Source organism: Cupressus sempervirens, chromosome 7 (assembly GCF_028749045.1).
Source record: "Cupressus sempervirens isolate cs-2001-9-10 chromosome 7, ASM2874904v1, whole genome shotgun sequence".
Taxonomy (NCBI): Eukaryota; Viridiplantae; Streptophyta; class Pinopsida; order Cupressales; family Cupressaceae; genus Cupressus; species Cupressus sempervirens.
This window is the reverse complement of record NC_143124.1, coordinates 525,090,170-525,110,107: the sequence shown is the minus strand read 5'-3', so window position 1 is coordinate 525,110,107 and position 19,938 is coordinate 525,090,170. Positions and strand designations below refer to the sequence as shown.

Sequence of the window (19,938 nt, the reverse complement as noted above, 5' to 3'; positions counted from 1 at the left end):
CTCAAATCAAAATTTGGAAAGTACGCCTAGGCTCTAGTTTATGAAAATGCTACCCTGTGCTAGCAAAATTATAAGGTAAGATCAAACTCCTCAGCAACTTGTAAAATCCATCCCCTCCTAGAGATGAAGGATAAGAAGAAAATCACATCCCTGAGTGTTGTTCAAATTATTCTTGGTGAGAGTTTGAACAATACCGTTACCCTAAGTAAGGTTGAAGAAAAGTCCAATACTATCACCACCTTATTCATACTTCATACTAGTGTGTCCTCTACGAGAGAGAGAGGGGGGAGGGATTTTTCCAATGTGTCTTCAAGTTAATTTCATTTGATCTTTTGTTTTTATTTCCTGTCTCTTTCATTTACAAAATTCTCTTCTAAAATTTAACAAAATAGAAAAAAATACACTCCAAATATCTTCATTCTCAAAAAAGTGGATTACCTTTTGATTTCTAAATTTGAGAAAAGAAAAAAATTATTATTTACAAATATGAGATCCTAAGTAGTTGAAAAACAAAAATTTGGACAACTCAAGTTTCGATTGACAATAGGAAAGTACTTTTGATCAAAAGTACCCAGGTAGGAGTTTTAACCTGAGTAATTTCATTGAATACAATTTTTGTCATCGAAAGCACTTTTGATCAAAATTAGGTTGCTTTTGATAGAAAGCACTTTCGAATAAAAGTAACTGATTAGGCCTGATTTACAGAGGCCAAGAAGTTTTTGAAGACTTCATGGCTTTATGGCTCAATTAAACATCTTAAATAGAACATTGAAGACAAGCCAATTTGCATTGTAGAAGTATAGAAAATGAGTTTTCTAATGGTTATAGATTTCATAAAATTTGAGTTTATTATGTACATTATTTATTATGTAGAAAAAAACTTTGTATTTGACATTCATGGAAAAATAGTAAACAAGAGAATAAAAATTCTAAAAAATAACCAAAGTCTCTATGTCAAAGTCTTCTTTCCATTAGAAAAAAAATTATTTGAAATCAAATAAATATACATCAAGTTAAGTTTTTGAAAAGAAAGTATATCAAAATTAGAGTTAAATCAATTTCAAACATTAATAAAATATGAAAGAACAAAAATAAAGACATGAAACTAATTTCATTATCTTGATATCGATGTTATCTAAAACCAAATTTAAAACAATCACATTGATATCTATTTTAGAAAAAAATTATGTAATTTTAAAATAGTGTCATCCTTTTAAAATCAAAATTTTAACAATATCAATTTATGGGAGAAGAAAAATTATTTGAATCAATTATATATAGTTAGTTAGTTAGTTAGTTAAAGGATAATCTTTAATTGGATGCATAAGATAACTGCATTATCAATTACATGAGCATCTCAAGAAAATCACTAGAAAATATAAGCAACATATAGGTTTGAAGAAGAGGATAATGAATTTTTAGTTTGGTAGCTTATTCATTTATCATTCAAGGAAATAGAGGTTCCCAAAATGGTCCTAGTTCATATATGTTGTTAAGGTATTCTTTCTAATGCATATGAAATGAAATTGTCAAAATGGATTGGATATTTCAGCTATCTTTAATATGCTAGGCTGATATATTAATTAGATGAGCCAACTATGTGAACCAAATTATATTTTGGATATGTAACCTCTTAATTAGATTTAAATTGTTTACAAAAGATAAATATAAGAAAGTTAAATAAAATATCAATGAATTTTGAAATAAACATGATATAAATATTATTAAGAACATCTAGTCAAGAAGAAAAGGAGGCCACTTGGATGAACTCCTCAAGTCTAGTCTTTTAATGAACATGTTTGATTTTTGAGTTGAAGTTAATAATTTCTCTTACAATGAGCATTTATGTAGGCATTTCTTTGGTGCATAGTAATCCTCATCAAAATAATAGTAAATCTTATAATATGTTAATCTAGAGCCTTTCTTAATTTATATTTCTTTTTGAAGATCCTTGTATTCCTAAGACTTGTCTTAGTATTTCATTAGACCTCCTAAGATGCATTTTTCTCTCTCATGTATATGCCATGCAATAAGGGAAATCATATATATTTTTGGAAAGAACTATGAATCTTATGGGAGATAAAATCATATGGAGATGGAGATAATAAGAGGAATTATGTTGGAAGAAAAAATAGTACTAAAATTAAAAGATAAATTTTACAAGTAAGAAAATGATATTAAAAATACAGGAGTTCAATTTCTTATTTTGTTCAATTGTTAATTATTTTTCCATTAATTAGAATAGAAGCTTTGTGAGTTATTTTGGAAAATGAGGTTTTTCTTGATGAAAGGAGCTATAGATTAAAGATTTAGTATAATTCAAGATGGTCCTATTGTTTGTGAGATTTAGACTTTAATTACAAATGTTATTTATGTTTAATTAAGTTATGCATATGTAAATGTCAGGAATTTTTATATACGTGTTAATTTTCATGTGATCTTATCTATCACATTTATTTCTTATTTTCTAGTTTATCTCGTTAGTTGTGTCAAGCCATAAAATTGAAAAAAATTGTGTCATAATCTTATGTACTAGTACTATGTTCAACTTGGCTTATGTAACCAAGAGATCTCTTTGATAATATAATTCATTCAATCTTTCTTTCACATCTTTTTATAGAATAACATTATTCTATCTTTTTTTAAATCTCTCTTGTGCTTTCATGAAGTGCGTAGTTCTCAAATTGCTATCACATTCATTCAATTTTTCATGTTGTCTAAGGCTCAATAATATTTTTTGTGAATGTAATAGATTTTGAAATTATCTTATTTTAATATAATTTCTAAAATATAGTCTAGATTAATTTATTCAAGATTGTTTCAATAATGGTGCTACGATTGGAATCCCAGTGCTTATATTGACTATTTCAAGTTGAAGGATTAAATATTTTTTCAAGATTGTATATTTTGATTGTCTATTTAGGTGGGGCAACCCATAGGATTTACATCACCTTTTTGGAAGAAGAGATTAATAGAACTCTAACAATCTTACAACCTGCATTACCCCGATAATCAAGAAACACCAATAATATGTCAATTTAAGTGCAACTTTTTTGACTTGAACTTATATATATATATATATATTTTTTTTTTTTTTTTTTTTTTATTAACAATTTTTTTTAAATTTTAGATTTAAAACAATGACACAAAATATGATCTTTCTAAATTCGCAATATAATTTCTAGATTTGAAAGCATGTTATAACTAGGTTTACTTAGTTGAAATATGAAGTCAGTTTTCTAAAATGTTTACTTAGTTGAAATATGAAGTCAGTTTTCTAAAATGTTTCTATCTTATGAGTAAATAGTTAGATCTAAAATGGTTACAAAAATCTTGAATCCAATTTCATTCTATCTAAAGTAAAGAAGAATACTAAAAATGTGTCTTAATAATTTCACAAATCTTACAAAAGAACCATTGACAATTAATAACTATCAAATAAATCATACAAAATCAATAAAAATATATAACAAAAACTGTAATTCAATAATTACAAACCAAGTAAACTCCAATTTATAATAAGAATGATATAATTAAATATGGGATTATGCATCGGACGTGAAATTGCACCATTGACTAAATTTCAAAAAAACAAAAATAAAATGAATTTTTTAGAAATTTTCGGCATTTGATCTTCATGATCTGTATATTTTGTGATCGAAAACAACCAAATTCTTGAAAAAAATTCACTCTGTTTAAGTGAATCTGAAAAAGAATCATGTTTGACTTTTTTTTGTCTTTGATACATTTTATCTAGAAATTAGCTAGTGCCTTACGCATCTAATTGTCAAAATTCTCCATATTACAGTACAAATGATCTAACAAAATATGGGAAAACCCATCTGCCTTTAAGAGAAGCCAGCATTCAAAAATTAAAATTTCCACTAAATTTATTATGTATTGTGAAAGAACTCAAGAACTCAAATCAAATTGTTAAAATCATCTTCCCGAGAGAGATCATGAAAGGAACTGTTCGTTATTCTGACCTAATATCTTCAACTCATGGCTTACGTTCATCTTCATTACGAAATTTAGTATTCAAAACAACCGTAAGTCTGCTAAAATTTAATTTGGCATATGTCATCTTTGCTTATTTAAACAGCCCAGTCGATAGACATGTAAAAACAAAGGTATAGTCAAGCCAAGGCGGTGGTAGATGCGTTGAATGGAATGTAAACACGCGATTAAGACAAGAGTAAGTATGGATTTCAAAATAAATTAAACACTAAAAAGGAATTGAGCGACTTATGGATTTCAAAATAAATTAAACACTAAAAAGGAATTGAGCGACTGAACCCACATTTAGGAAGCTCTCAACAAAAATCACGCATGAATAACGAGCATTCCCTGCATTTTTTAAAGCCGTCTAAAGTAAGGAGGGCCAGTGGTCCTCAAATAATTTACCATCCAACTAGGAGACAGTGCTTCAGACAATACAAGATTGCGAGGTCGTGTCGATTTCAATGGCATGAGAGGAAGTCCATAGATATCACGAGGCAGCAGTAGTGCTGGAGACTGTGGCTAGTGGAAGCGCCTCAATCGTAGAGATGGGAAATAGTTGGCACGATACATGACCAATAGCAAATAAATCATTATTAAATCATGGGTGAGACTTATTCCAATCAAACACAAGTATAAATTCATAACCAATACAGCAAGCTAAAGATATAAATCAGTGAAAGGAGATAATTGAATTGTATCAGGGAAGAGGAGGGCTGAAGTTGTAGAGAAGTCATGAAATTTGAGTTATAGAGAAGAAGAGAGAGGCGTAAGTTATCATTTCACAAATGGGTTTTTGTAGATATCTTGTTTGGGTTATGATTTCCCTCTACTTTGTTCACGTCTCTTGGGCAGAGAAGAGAGGTGGGTTTCATTATCATGAATTGAATATCGCAGCTCGGCTGAGGGAAGTGAGCTCACCGGCACCACCGGTGGAACTATATAAGACCTACAATCAACAAGAGGATGAAGTGGCTGAAAATCCATGGAGGCTGAAAGTTTTCCATAGAGATAGTTTAGTGGGGGGAAACATGAGCTACGGGCAGAGGTTAAAAGAGAGGTTGGAGAGGGAGTGCCGCCGGGTGAAGGCGCTGAATAGGCGAGTAGAGAGAAAGTTGAAGGGGAAGGAGAAAGAAAGAAGAGTAGAGCACAAGGCCAAGACTGAGGATTTCGGAAGCGATATCATGTCGGGCATGATAGTGGGCAGTGGGGAGTACTTTACCCGCATAGGAGTAGGAACACCTCCTACAGAACAGTACTTCGTGCTGGACACGGGCAGCGATGTGGCGTGGGTGCAGTGCCAGCCATGCAAAGATTGCTACGACCAGGCCGATCCGATCTTCGACCCCTCCACCTCGGCCTCCTTCGCCTCCATTTCGTGCAATTCGGCGGTGTGCAGTGAGTTAGAGGAGTCCGGGTGTAACAGCGGCGGGTGCGCGTATCGGGTAGATTATGGAGACGGGTCTCACTCCGTCGGGAGCTTTGCTACGGAGACGCTCACATTTGGCAACACGAGAGTTCAGAACGTCGCAATCGGGTGTGGCCATGAAAACCGGGGGTTGTTCGTGGGCGCCGCCGGGTTGATTGGTCTCGGGGCGGGCGCCCTTTCGTTCCCGTCACAGCTGGGGTCATACGGAACAAAGTATTCATACTGCCTCGTCGACCGCTCATCCGAGTCATCCGGCGTAGTCGACTTCGGTCCCGACTCGGTTTCTCCGGTTGGGTCCGTCTTCGTTCCGCTTCTCCGAAACCCGCGATTCGGTACGTTTTACTATGTTCCACTGACGGCCATCAGCGTGGGTGGGTTGCTGGTATCTCTTCCGCAGAGGGTGTTTGAGTTCGACGCGACGGGTGCGGGCGGCGTGATAGTCGACTCCGGCACGGCCGTCACGCGGCTCCAGAGCGACGCTTATGATGCCATCCGTGACGCCTTCGTTCTGAGCACACAACATCTTCCCCGCGCCCAAGGAATGTCCATGTTTGATACCTGCTATGACTTCGCCGGCCTCCGAACTGTTATCGTTCCTACCTTGAGTTTTCATTTTATCAATAGGGCCGTTTTGACCCTTCCGCCTGAAAATTATCTGATTCCTGTTGATATCATGGGAACATTTTGCCTGGCCTTTGCACCCACGGAGGGGAGTCTGTCTATAATAGGCAATATTCAGCAGCAGGGCGTGCGGGTGTCTATTGATTCTGTCGACTCTTTCATTGGCTTTGCTATCAACCAATGCTGATGAATTTAGGAAAGAGAGAGTTGGTGATGAGATGCCTTAGCCAAGAATAGTCCTAACACTAACAGCCATTCTCCTTGATGTTTTATTGCTGGAGGTTGTGTTTGGCACGTACTAAACTGTGCAAGACTAGAGACTATATTATTATTATTATAATAATAGTAATATTGTATGACGTAACAAGTATTTCTCTCTCATGTCACCTGAAAATCTCGTCTGTTCGTTAAGGAAATCGTGCAGAAATGGAGAAGAGGCTACCCGGCAAGTTAAACCGTAAAATATAAGGAAAGGAAGTTTGTAAATAACACTAAGTGCCCTTCTTGAAAAGAAGATATACGTAAATAGATAGCATATATTGATGGACAAAGTGCCCTTCTGTCAGACAAAATGTATTTTGATCAAACTTAAATAATTGAAAATACAATGGACTTCGTTGAATTTTTTAGCATTTGTTCTTCTTGGTCTGTATGTCCTATAATCAAAAACTAAGATGTTTTAGGAAGGCAATATAAACAACATTTTTTTATGAATATTTAGTCTAATTTTTTATTTACACAATTCTCTAACTTTAATGTTTTCAAGAATTCTTTATATTTTTGTAAGCTACAAAAATTATTGTGATATCTGCCACATTTGTCAAATGTACATTTTTCCCCAATCATTTCCTATGATTGTTTATAATGTATTTATTTCCTCGACAACATAAATAAATGAATTCCAAAAACATTTTTATTTATCATTTGTATAATCATTTTTAGGAAAACCACATCTTTGAGTCGTGTGTATATGTATGCTTGTAGCAATTTGGAAGTTCCAATTTATTTGTTAAATCACAATGTTCCCTTCAAAAAGGTATAAAGGAAGGATAGTTTGTTATTTTTTTAAAGCATCCATGATTCTTCCATTCAAAAGAACTGTACACTTTTACTCTGAACTAGGTTGCAACTCCCAATTAAGGACAAGCTCTAAGATTGACAAAACTCTATGTAGGTATTGGGCCATATAAACTTAGTATTCACTACACACACCTAATCCTTAGATTTTTAATATCATTTTCTTACTTGTAAAATTTATCTTCTAATTTCAGTATTATTTTTTCTTCCAACATAATTCCTTCTATTTTCTCCGTCTCCATATGATTTTATCTCCCATGAGATTCATAGTTCTTTCCAAAAATATATATGATTTCCCTTATTGCATGGCATATACATGAGAGAGAGAAAATGCATCATATGAGGTCTAATGAAATACTAGGACAATTCTTAGGAATACAAAGATTTTTAAAAAGAAATATAAATTAAGAAAGGCTCTAGACTAACATATTATAAAATTTACTATTGTTATTTTGATGAGGATTACTATGTACCAAAGAAATGCCTACATAAATGCTCCTTCTAAGAGAAATTATCAACTTCAACTCAAAAATCAAACATGTTCATTAAAGGACTAGACTAGAGCAGTTCATCCAAATGGCCTCCTTTTCTTCTTGACTAGATGTTCTTAATAATATTTATATCATGTTTATTTCAAAACTCATTGATATTTTATTTAACTTTCTTATATTTATCTTTCATAAACATTTTGAATCTAATTAGGAGGTTACATATCCAAAATATTATTTGATTCACATAGTTGGCTCATCTAATTAATATATAAGCCTAGCATATTAAAGATAGCTGAAATATCCAATCCATTTTCACAATTTCATTTCATATGCATTAGAAAGAATACCTTAACACCATATATGAACTAGGACCATTTTGGGAACCTCTATTTCCTTAAATTATAAATGAATAAGCTGTCAAACTAAAAATTCATTATCCTCTTCTTCAAACTTATATGTTGCTTATATTTTCTAGTGATTTTCTTGAGATGATCATGTAATTGATAATGCAGTTATCTTATGTATCCAATTAAAGATTATCCTTTAACTAACTAACTAACTATATATAATTGATTCAAATAATTTTTCTTCTCCCATAAATTGATATTGTTAAAATTTTGATTTTAAAAGGGTGACCCTATTTTAAAATTACATAACTTTTTCTCTAAAATAGATATCAAAGTGATTCTTTTGAATTTGTTTTTCTAACATCTATATCGAGATCATGATATTAGTTTCATATCTTTATTTTTGTTCTTTCATATTTTATTAATGTTTGAAATTGATTCTCTAATTTTGATATACTTTCCTTTCAAAACACTTAACTTGATGTGTATTTTTTTTATTTCAATTAATTTGTTTTCTAATGGAAAGAAGACTTTGATATAGAGACTTTGGTTATTTATTAGAATTTTTATTCTCTTGTTTACTATTTTTCCATGAATGTTAAATACAAAGTTTCTTTTTTACATAAAAAATCATGTACATAACAAACTCAAATTTTATGAAATCTATAACCATTAGAAAACTTAGTTTCTATACTTATGTGATGCAAATTGGCTTGTCTTCAATGTTCTATTTAAGATGTCTAATTGAGCTCTAAAGCCATGAAGTCTTCAAAAACTTCTTGGCCTTTTTTAATTAGGCCTAATCGGGTACTTTTAATCAAAAGCGCTTTCTATCAAAAGTAACCTAATTTTGATCAAAAGAGTTTCCGATAACAAAAATTGTATTCGATGAAATTACTCGGGTTAAAACTCCTACCTAGGTACTTTTGATCAAAAGTACTTTCCTATTTTCAATCGAAACTTAAGTTGTCCAAATTTTTGTTTTTCAACTACTTAGGATCTCATATTAGTAAATAATAAATTTTTTTCATTTCTCAAATTTAGAAATTAAAAGATAGTTCACATTTTCGAGAATGAAGACATTTGGAGTGTATTTTTTTCTATTTTGTTAACTTTTAGAAGAGAATTTTGTAAATGAAAGAGATGGGAAATAAATTTTAAAAAGATCAAATGAAATTAACTTGAAGACATATTGGCAAAATCCCCCCCCCCCCCCCCACCCTCTCTCTCTCTCATAGGAGACACACTAGTATGAAGTATGAATAAGTTGGTGATAGTATTGGACTTTTCTTCAACCTTACGTAGGTTAATGGTATTGTTCAAACTCTCACCAAGAATAATTTGAACAACACTCAGGGATGTGGTTTTCTTCTTATCCTTCATCTCTAGGAAGGGATGGATCTTAAAAGTTGCTAAGGAGTTTGATCTTACCTTATACTTCTGCTAGCATAGGGTAGCATTCTCATAAACTAGAGCCTAGGTGTACTTTCCAAATTTTGATTTGAGCACTACAAAGTTAGGTAGTGTCTTATTAATAGTCACATTGATGCAGAACCTAGAAGAAACTAAGTGAGGTTTGGACAAAGTTACCAAATCCACCAAAATATAGTTTCCAAAGGAGTTGCCAATCCAATAGAAGTTTTTTTCATCCTAGAATTCTAGGGAAAGGCTTGATTATCTCATGCAAATAGGGGTCATTTGACTAAGCTTTGTCAAAGGGTCAAAACCCAACTTCCACTTAGCAAGTGTGAGGATGAGCTTTCCATAAACCCACAAGCTAGAGAGAAAAAAAGACTGATCCTCTGGAGCTATAAAATCAAAGAGGAAGAGTCCTCTTAGCATGAAAAAAACCACTAAATTGCCTTTAAGCTTCCAATGGGATGACACCCATTTCCTAATCATATCAAGGGAGGGGTAAAAATTAAAAGAACTTCCAAACACAACAAGTTTCAAATAAGCCATAGTCTGGTTAAAATTTGAGTCTAGTAGGGAAATTTATGTTCCCTCCTTAGTAGCTATAAATTCCACAACCAGTGATTTAAGCATAATCTAAGCCCCCCCACAAGTGTGTCTTTCTAGCCAGCCTTGGGGGAATTGAAATCAATGACTCAGAACCATTGGCATGCCCTAGGATAGAGTCCACATGGATTTTAGTGATATGTGGAATTTACCTAGGGGAGGGTTGAGAGGGGGAGATGATGACTTATCCCTAGAAGGGACCATGGTAAAATTTGAAAACCCAAGAGCGATTAAACAAGGAGTGAGAGTTACAGAGCTTGAAACAACTTATTTCTACCACCTTATATATATAATGAGTTAGTTAGTTAATTAGTAAGAAAGAAAGAAATTAATTCAATAGGCTTATATGTGGGAGCTTTGCTCCTAGTTTTTGCTAATTTTTTATGGTAAATTATCAACCTTGTTGGCTAGTTTTGCCAATTTTCACTGAAAAATTCTCACTCGAATGAGAGGAAATATTTCTATTCTTACTACTATATTTGTTTCTTTTAAGTTTTCCTCCTCCACATGATTATATTTTTCCATTTTCCATCTCAAGAATTTTTAGCTTGCCTTCCTTTTCCATGTCTAGACTTTTTAGCTTGTCATGTTTTTAAATTGGTGCAACTATTTGGACCTTCCAATTTGTTAATTTTCCCATTCTAAAAAAATATTCTACAATGGTTCTAATGGATATGGTTTGAAGGGTTCAACTCCCTATGCATTTGCTACTCTATGTGGTGAATTTTTTGTTCTATTTTTTGAAATAAATTCAGTTTAATTTGTTTTCTTTGAAGTGATTTCAGAAGAATTTATTCTCATGGGAGGAAATCTAGTTCCATTTGTGTGTGCTAATGTAATTTCATTTAGTCAACTCTCATGAAAGATAAATTATGTTTGTGTTAAACTATTCATCAATTTTTTATAATATGCTAGAGTAATTCCTGATAAGCTTGCCTTTGTAAAAAATAATCTCCTCAATTTTTCTATGCTACTGAAATACATGCATATTGGCATTGTTAATAAAATTCAATGAGATTTGGTTTTGTTAAAGTGAGTTATGGTAAACTTCTTTGTGTTAAGTAATTTAATATTTGTATATAGTGAACCAATCTAAACAACTATGAAGAATTATAGTATATTTATTTTTCCATTAGGCAAGACCAATCTATTTGCATCTTAGTTGTGGATAGAATCAAGCGAGGGATAAGAATGAATTAAATTTATTTCTTTCCAGGAAAATGAAATTGAATTTATATGCATATCTATGGGGTTCAATTTTTTTCATTGATCAAATGTATCTAGGTAAAAATTTAACACATATAAAGACTGAAGTTTTAACACAATCAATTTACTTTTATCATATTTGTTTGTTTTTTGGTGACTATCTTTCTTCATTATTTTGTTTCCAAAACAAAGAATATGAATAATCATTTTGGAAAGGTGTGGGAACATCAAAGTGGGTTTGATAAATAATAATAATTTTAACAATCATTTGTTTTCTTTTTCTATAACAAAAACCCCACAATTTTGTTTAGAATTGCTTCCCTACTAAAGACCAAATATTTTCCTCGTAAAGAGGTGTTAAAAAATGACACTTTCTATACAATAAAATAAGTTCAAATTGAATTAAAATAGTCATAAAAATTATATTAAAAACTTTATTCTTAAATAAAAAATTGCATTATTTTCATTGGAGAAGGCTATCATATGCAATCCACGAGGAAGGAAAAACTTTTTTGTGTGTTTCTATTATATATAACATGTGCTACGTAGTAGCTTATTACTTTCCTATAGTTAAATATAGTTAATAATATTTTTAATTTTATATGTAAATGTAAGTATTTATTAATTATATTTATATTAAGTTTAAAATATATTAATATTGTTATTATGATTTGTGCTCAATTGTATTGTAAAATTCACCAAACTATTTGGAGAATTGATTAATGTATTTACTGATTTCTTATTGTTGAGAAAAATATGTTATTCATCTTGACAATGATGGGAGAGAAGGGGTTGGACATTTAAAAAGGTTTTCAATCATAATGCAATATTTAAATATAGAATATAATTAAGGAATTTTAAAATGCTTCCATCAAAGGAGTATTAGTCATTCTTGAATAAATTTTGTATGATATAAGTATATATAAGAAAATAATAGTAGAATTATTAATATTAATAGTGTGTTTTTAGAGTTGTACATTGAAGGTTTGATGAAGATTATATAAGCGAACGTTTTATTTGTGTTGTTTTTATAAGACTTTTAAGGGTGAAAATTATTAGGAAACACTTGAAAAACAAAAATCTAATTATAGAGTGCAAGATATTATTGTTCTTTGGTCAAAATATTTTAAAATTATCTATTTATATTAATTGATATATATTATGTTTGATTAGATTAATGTTAAATATAAAACTAAAAAAAGTATACTAGATTTTATTATTTCTTATTGTTGGGAAAAGGTGTGTTATTCACATTGGATAAAATGGTGGGAGAGAAGGGACTAACAATTAAAAAGTTCTCAGATAAAGATGCATTGATCATAAGAAATATTGCTCATTTTTTAATGCACTTTATACAATACAAGTAAACATAAGAATGTAATAATGGAAATCTCAATATTGTTGGTGGTTTTCTAGAGTTGTATATCTAAGTTTGATGAAGATTATATAAATGGATTTTTTAATCTGTATGAGACTTTTAAGGATGAAATATTGTTGAAAAATCTTTGAGAAAAAATCTAATTATAGAGTCCAATATTCCCTATAAATTATAGATTCATATATAGTAGAATTTTATATTCATTAGAAAAATAACACATTTTTCAGAATATGAAATCTAACAAAATTGCACATACATAGTGCTTCTAATAAATTCATGTATAAGATCCAAAAAAAATTGGCCAATAAGATAGTTGAAAATTAAATTTTGAACTTATAAATTAAAAACTATGCATCTATACCATATAAAATAGTAACTATATGACAAATTTTAAAAATAATCAATTTCAATTGGTTGAAGAAAGTATTTTTAATCACTAGATAAAAAAATAGTGACTACAATAGTACTATGCCTACTGCAAGTACTAATAAAGCTAATGATATTTTGTTGAAATTTAGTTGTTTAAAAGTCTATTTAAAAATCATGAATACAAATGATTTCTTTTAATTTTTATCATGTTTGAGAATGTCACTTCATAGATGTGAAATCTTTTTTTTTAAAATTAACTGTTATTCTAACATTATTTTAATATAAATTTTTTAAATTTTGTTTTAAATCATATTTTAAACTTACACAATTCATAAATAAAATAATAAATATTGATCAAAAGAACTTACCAAATAAAAAACACTCAAATTAAAATATTATAATAATCTATCTTTATAAAACATGATCTAAGTGTATTATATTAAATGAATTATTCACATTAGTAGAAAATAAATGTTTATATTCATAAAATATAAATAAATAATAAAAACTAACATACACATAGAGATTTATAAGACTTTATATTATAGCATAGATGCATTACAATGGCATTATAGATATCTATGAGCTTTTGTGATTGGAAAATGAAAATTATAATTACACTTACTATTTGAATCAAATCACGTACTATTCTAATTGTGTAAATGATTACAGCTATTACTTAGATTGTTTTTAAATAAGATTTAAATTTATTAATAAATTAGTGCAGGCTTCTAAATATATAATATCTAAAAACATGTCACATATAGAGTAATAAAAAAACATTATGTTAGATACATCCATTCTATAAGGTATTAGAATTCCAATACCTAAACCCACAAAACAATCCTTTATTATGTTATGCACCACGAAATCAATTTTTGCTTTTAAACGTGAACGGCCATTACTTTCTACAATTGATAGGTATTTTTTATATTAAAGTTATAATTATGCCTTGCAAAAAGCTAAATACTTTGATTCCTCATGTTTATGTCGGCTTTCAAGTTTCTATCAAACATTAATAGATATTTGTTATTATTTTTTAATTTTTAAGGTAAACAAATCAATATGTACTCGAGTGGGGGAGATCAAATAAATTATTAAAAAAATCATTAAAACATTTTAGTTATTTGCGTGCAATATATTGACGGCCAAATAAAATGTTTGAGCTAATATTAAAAGAATCACATCACATTAAACTTTTATTATTATAAAGTTTAATGACTCTTTATATAATAATTTTGATAACTAATATATTTTAATATAAATTTTATTATATTTTAAACATGTTATTTATTTTTATATAATTATGTATATTCAATATTTTTGTTAAATAGATCATATTTTGTTTTGTTTATTTTTTAGTAGTATGAGATAGACTTAGTTCAATTTTAATGAGTGTAAAATTGAATCTTTGATTCACTAGTTTAAATTAAATTTCTATTAGTTTTTTCCAATAATCATTTAGCAAACATAATATCTCTCTCTGAATAGTTCCTATTTCTTACCATTTAAAGTCATTCATTATACACATATTTATAGATTGATACAAGGACAAAACTTGATAATGAACTTCATCCTAACGGTAAAATTATATTGATTATCTACACATACAATAATTGTCTCAAAGCCATGAAAATAATTTGTTTAAGGCTTTAAGAGAGCTTTTCCCTTATAATCTAACAATTTCTCATTAGGTATTTATAAACAATGTCACATGCTTACAAAAAAATGTGAATCCAAAGAATTAGTATGAGATATCTTACTATAATATGTCTTATTAGAGAACTTCTACAAATCATAATTAAAAATGTGCTTTAAATTATACTTATATATCTTGAGGATTTGAGTCGAAAGGGATCAAGATTAAACTTTCCTCATGTTGTTGGGCTAACATTATTTTGGTATTTCGTTGTTGGGACTAGTCATCAAATTTCTCTATCACTCTCTTCCCGATATAATTGTCACATTTGACTTATTGTTTTTTATAAAAAAAGAAACCAAAAACTAGGGGGTTGGCCCTTATTGTTTTCTTCTTTTCTCTAACATCAATGACAATGTCCTCAAGTGCATGCAACAAGAAGAAAGGAATACTAACAAATTCCCTATTGCAAAAATGGTTGAGGGAAATGATAAAAGTAATACACATTGTACCTACCCTCCAATGTCAAATACTTCATTATCATCAAACATACATCATCCCAGGGCTTCGAAAGTTTGTCTCTCCTAAAGACACCTCTGTACCGGTCAGGAGCCTCATTCTCTCTGAAGAAACTAGACAGGCTCACCTCATCTGCCACCTTCATAATTTTTTGCCATTTCCTGCCCTTCATCTCCAAACCTGTTGCCATAGTAATAGATTCTTCATTCACCTAAAAAGAAATGCCAATTATGGTCACTTGCATATCATTCCAAGTAGCAATGAACTATTGTGAATATTTTTTGTCGTACCCCACCATGGCCTACATGTAGGGGACAAACCCTCCTTCCTTTAGCATAATCTAGGTGGCCCACCTTTTGGAGAAGTTCTCCATTTTTGTGGGCTCCAATATATTTAGGTCGCCTCCTATGGAAACTTTCTCCTCAACCAAATCTCCTTCCACAATCTTAGTAATTCTCATTTGCACCTAGAAAATTGCCAAGGTAGGCTTACAGGGATGAATAACTAGGGCCAAAGGCACACCCAGCTATCCAAACCACCCTGCAAGAGTTAACACAATGGAAGCAAACACAAGGAACAACAACCAAAGGAGAAAGAAGAGTGAAATACTTTTATTGATTCATCAAAACATCTTCATACATGCCTAGTTGTAAGGCCTTCTAGGTTACGGCCAATTACAATACATTCACTTACAAAGATCCAACAGCAAATTCAAACCTTCAATTCTGCTCTCCAAAAATCTTCTTCTCTTAAAACTTGCCTAACTCTAAGCCTAAACACTCTATTTATACTTGCCAAAATGGCTTACAGAACATTACATAAGAGGAAGGCCGACCCAACAACGGTCTGGACTCATCCCAAGAAAAGATCTTAATATAAATGTTGCAAATGTAATAAATCCCGCAAGTCAACTTGTAGAAATCACATCCAAATACTGACACTCGGCATACACTAGGTAACTCAACACATGAAGAAACACTCTGCATACACTGGGAAACTTGGTACATGATGAGTCACTCGGCATACACTAGGTAATCTGGCACATGAAGGAATTGCTACAATAACTTGGCACATGAAGAAAACTAGATTACTAGGCACATGAAGGAAACATGATTGCTAGGCACATGAAGGAAACTGGACTGCTAGGCACATGAAGGAAACTGGATTGCTAGGCACATGAAGGAACTACTAGGCACATGAAGGAACTGTTAGGCACATGAAGGACTACTAGGCACATGAAGGATTACTAGGTACATGAAGGAACTGCTAGGCACATGAAGGACTACTAGGCACATGAAGGAAATGCTAGGCACATCAAGGACTACTAGGCACATCCAGGAATTGCAGAATGAACAAAAAAATGAGCAGGATAACAAGGCAACCCAGGATGCTCCTGCATCAGACAAGCGGGGTTGAAAGAAATGATTCTCCTGAATCATTGAGATGTCCCAACCCGAGCTAAATCCAACTCAAATTGAGAAATCCATGAAGCATCTTCAATAGGTATGTTCTTCCACTTCACCAAATATTCATAGTAATCTTTTCCTATTGTACTCTTGCCAACTCTCTGATCCAATATCTATTCATCTTCCTCAATCTGCTTCTTAGGATAATCATCTGATACAACAACTTCATCCTCTCAATCATGATACTTATACAAATCAAAAATATTGAATATAGGAGATATATCCATGTCATCAAGTAACTCAATTTCATAAGCATTACCACTATCAAACTTCTTCAAGATCTTACAAGGTCAAAATTTCTTCATCTTTAGCTTACTGTATGTTCCAACTGGGAATATTCCTTTCTTCAAATGAACCATCACCTCATCAACAACTTGAAAATCATGGTGTCTTCTAGACTGATCAGCATTCTCCTTATACCTTTGATTACTTTGTTCAACCTCAACTTCACTTCCTTATGCAAAGATTCCATAAAATTAGCAAATTCTTCTCCTGCAGTGCTTCTCTTTTCTTCACTAGCAACATTTCTCAAATTTGATATACCTCTAGGATGCATTCCAGTAACAATCTCAAAAGGTGTCTTTCCTGTACTTCTATTCACAAAATTATTTAATGCAAATTCAGCTTGTGCCAATACCATCTCCCAATTACTTGGCTTATTCCCAACTAAACATCTTAGCAAATTACCCAAGCTTCTATTCACAACCTCTGTCTGTCCATCTGTTTTTGGATGGAATGTAGAACTAAACTTCAATTTAGTACCCATCTTCTTCCACAAAGTCTTTCAATAATAACCAACAAACTTATTGTCTCTATCTAAAATAATACTTCTTGGTAATCCAAGCAATCTCACAATCTCTTTAAAGAAAAGTTCAGCAACATACTCAACATTTGATGTTTTCTTACATGGTATGAAATGAGCCATCTTAGAAAATATATCCACTACAACAAATATAGAATCATACCTCGTCACTATCTTAGGTAATCCAAGAACAAAATCCATACTAATGTCAGTCCAAGGTTTCTTAGGAATAGTAATAGGTGTATACAAACCAGTATTTTGACTCACTCCTTTGCAACTTGACAAACTCCACAACTCTTTACAAATCTCTAAACATCCTTATACATTTATGGCCAATAATACTTCTCTTTCAGCAAACTCAATGTCTTATCAATTCCAAAATGTCTAGCTTATCCACCACTATGTTTTCCTTTAATCAGGTTCAACCTCATAGGACTTCTAGGAATACACAATTGAATACCTTTGAACAAAATAGGTACCTTCTTGAATGAAGTACTCATCATACTTACTTATGTGATCTGTCAGATTTGGTGCTCTACACTCTCTCCACGCCTCAAAAAAATCAGAATCAGCATCATATAATTCTTTCATCTCATCAAAACCAAGAACTTCAACATTCATTTCAGCAAAGAACATCTTCTACTCAATGCATCAAGAACTCTGTTAGTAACTCCACTCTTGTGCTTAATGACAAATGTAAAACTCTGCAAATACTCAACCCACTTCATATGTCTTTGATTCAATTTATGTTGACTTCCCAAGTATTGTAAAACTTTATGATTAGTATACAACACAAACTCCTCAAGCATCAAATAGTGTCTCCACTTCTTCAATGCTTGAACAATAGCATAAAACTCTTGATCATACATAGAATATTTTCTTTTAGTATCATTCAAATTTTCACTAAAAAAAGCAACAGGCTTACCTTCTTGACTTAATACAGCTCCTATTGCATTACCACTTGCATCACGTTCAACTTGGAATACTTTGTTGAAATCAGGCAAAGGCAATACAAGTAATTCAGCAACCTTTTGTTTCAAAGTTTCAAAACTCTTATTAGCTCCATGTGTCCACTTGAATTCCTTTTTATTTCCCCTTATTGTCTCAGTCATAGCATTACAAATAGCACTGAAATTCTTTATAAACTTTCTGTAAAAACTAGCCAAACCATGAAATGATATTACCTCACTCACATTCTCAGGTATAGGCGATTCCAAAATTGCTTTAACCTTCTCAAGGTCTATCTTCAATCCATCAGCTGAAATCACAAATCCCAAATACACAATCTCCTCTTGCATAAAAGAACACTTTTTCAGATTAACTGACAACTTTTCCTCTTTCAACCTCTGCAATACTTGTCTAATATGTTCAAGATGTTCTTCCTTAGTCTTACTAAATATCAAAATATCATCCAAATAAGCAATCACAAACTTACCCAAAAATCTTTTTAGAACTTCATTCATCAACCTCATGAAAGTACTAGGTGCATTAGTCAAACCAAAAGGCACAACCAACCATTCATACAAACCATCTTTTGTCTTGAAAGCAGTTTTCCATTCATCACCTTCACTGATTTTGATCTAATGATAGCCACTCTTCAAATCAATCTTGGTAAAATACTTTGGTCTACTCAAGCAATCAATTATGCCATCCATCCTTGGCATAGGAAACCTATATTTCACTGTTATGTTGTTAATGGCTCTGGAATCACTACACATTCTCCATTCTCCATTCTTTTAGGTGCTAATATAATAGGTACAACACATGGACTCAAGCTTTCTCTGATCAAACCTTTCTACAACAACTCATGCACTTATCTATTAAGTTCCTGATTCTCTACAGGTGTCAATCTATATGGTGCTTTGTTTGGTAAACTAGCTCGAGGAATCAGATCCATACAATGACTTATACTTCTTATAGGAGGTAAACCATCTAGGATATCATTAGCAATAATGTCTTTATACTCATTCAGCAACTCTACAATTTCTTCTGGCACTTAGTCAATACCACCATCTATCACTCGATCACCACTGATTGGCACTCAGTTAACACTATTTTTTTGCACTCGGTCTCCATTTAAAAAACTTGGTTTTCTTGGAATTATAGAAAAATGAACTTGATTCCTTTTCAAATTGTTTCCCATTAACCATGCAAATTTTTATAGTAGTACAATTAACTTTATCTAGACTTTCAATCAAAGGCAAAAATGTTTGTTTCTTCCCATTTACCCAAAGAGTATATTGATTTAATCTTCCATCATATACAACATATCTATCATATTGCCAAGGTCTACCCAACAAAATATGACAACAATCCATGGGCATAATATCACACAAAACTTCATCAAAGTAATGTCCAATTTTAAACTTCACAAGGCATATCTCACTTACCAATATCTTATGCTCATCTTTGATCCATGAAACATGATAGGGTTTGGGATGTTTCAGCCTCTACAACTACAACTTGGTAACCAGCTCTTCTAATGCCAGATTTGTAGAACTTCCACTGTCAATGATCACTTTGCAGCTTTTTTCAACCATCTTACATTTTGTCTTGAAAAGACTTCTCCTTAAAAA

General features: G+C 31.5%; 1 pseudogene; it reads left to right on the top strand.

Annotated features, from left to right (window-relative positions):
- Positions 1–4,344: 4,344 nt before the first annotated feature.
- Positions 4,345–6,677, top strand: LOC149547832 (protein ASPARTIC PROTEASE IN GUARD CELL 2 pseudogene; annotated as a pseudogene).
- The last annotated feature ends 13,261 nt before the right edge of the window (positions 6,678–19,938 follow it).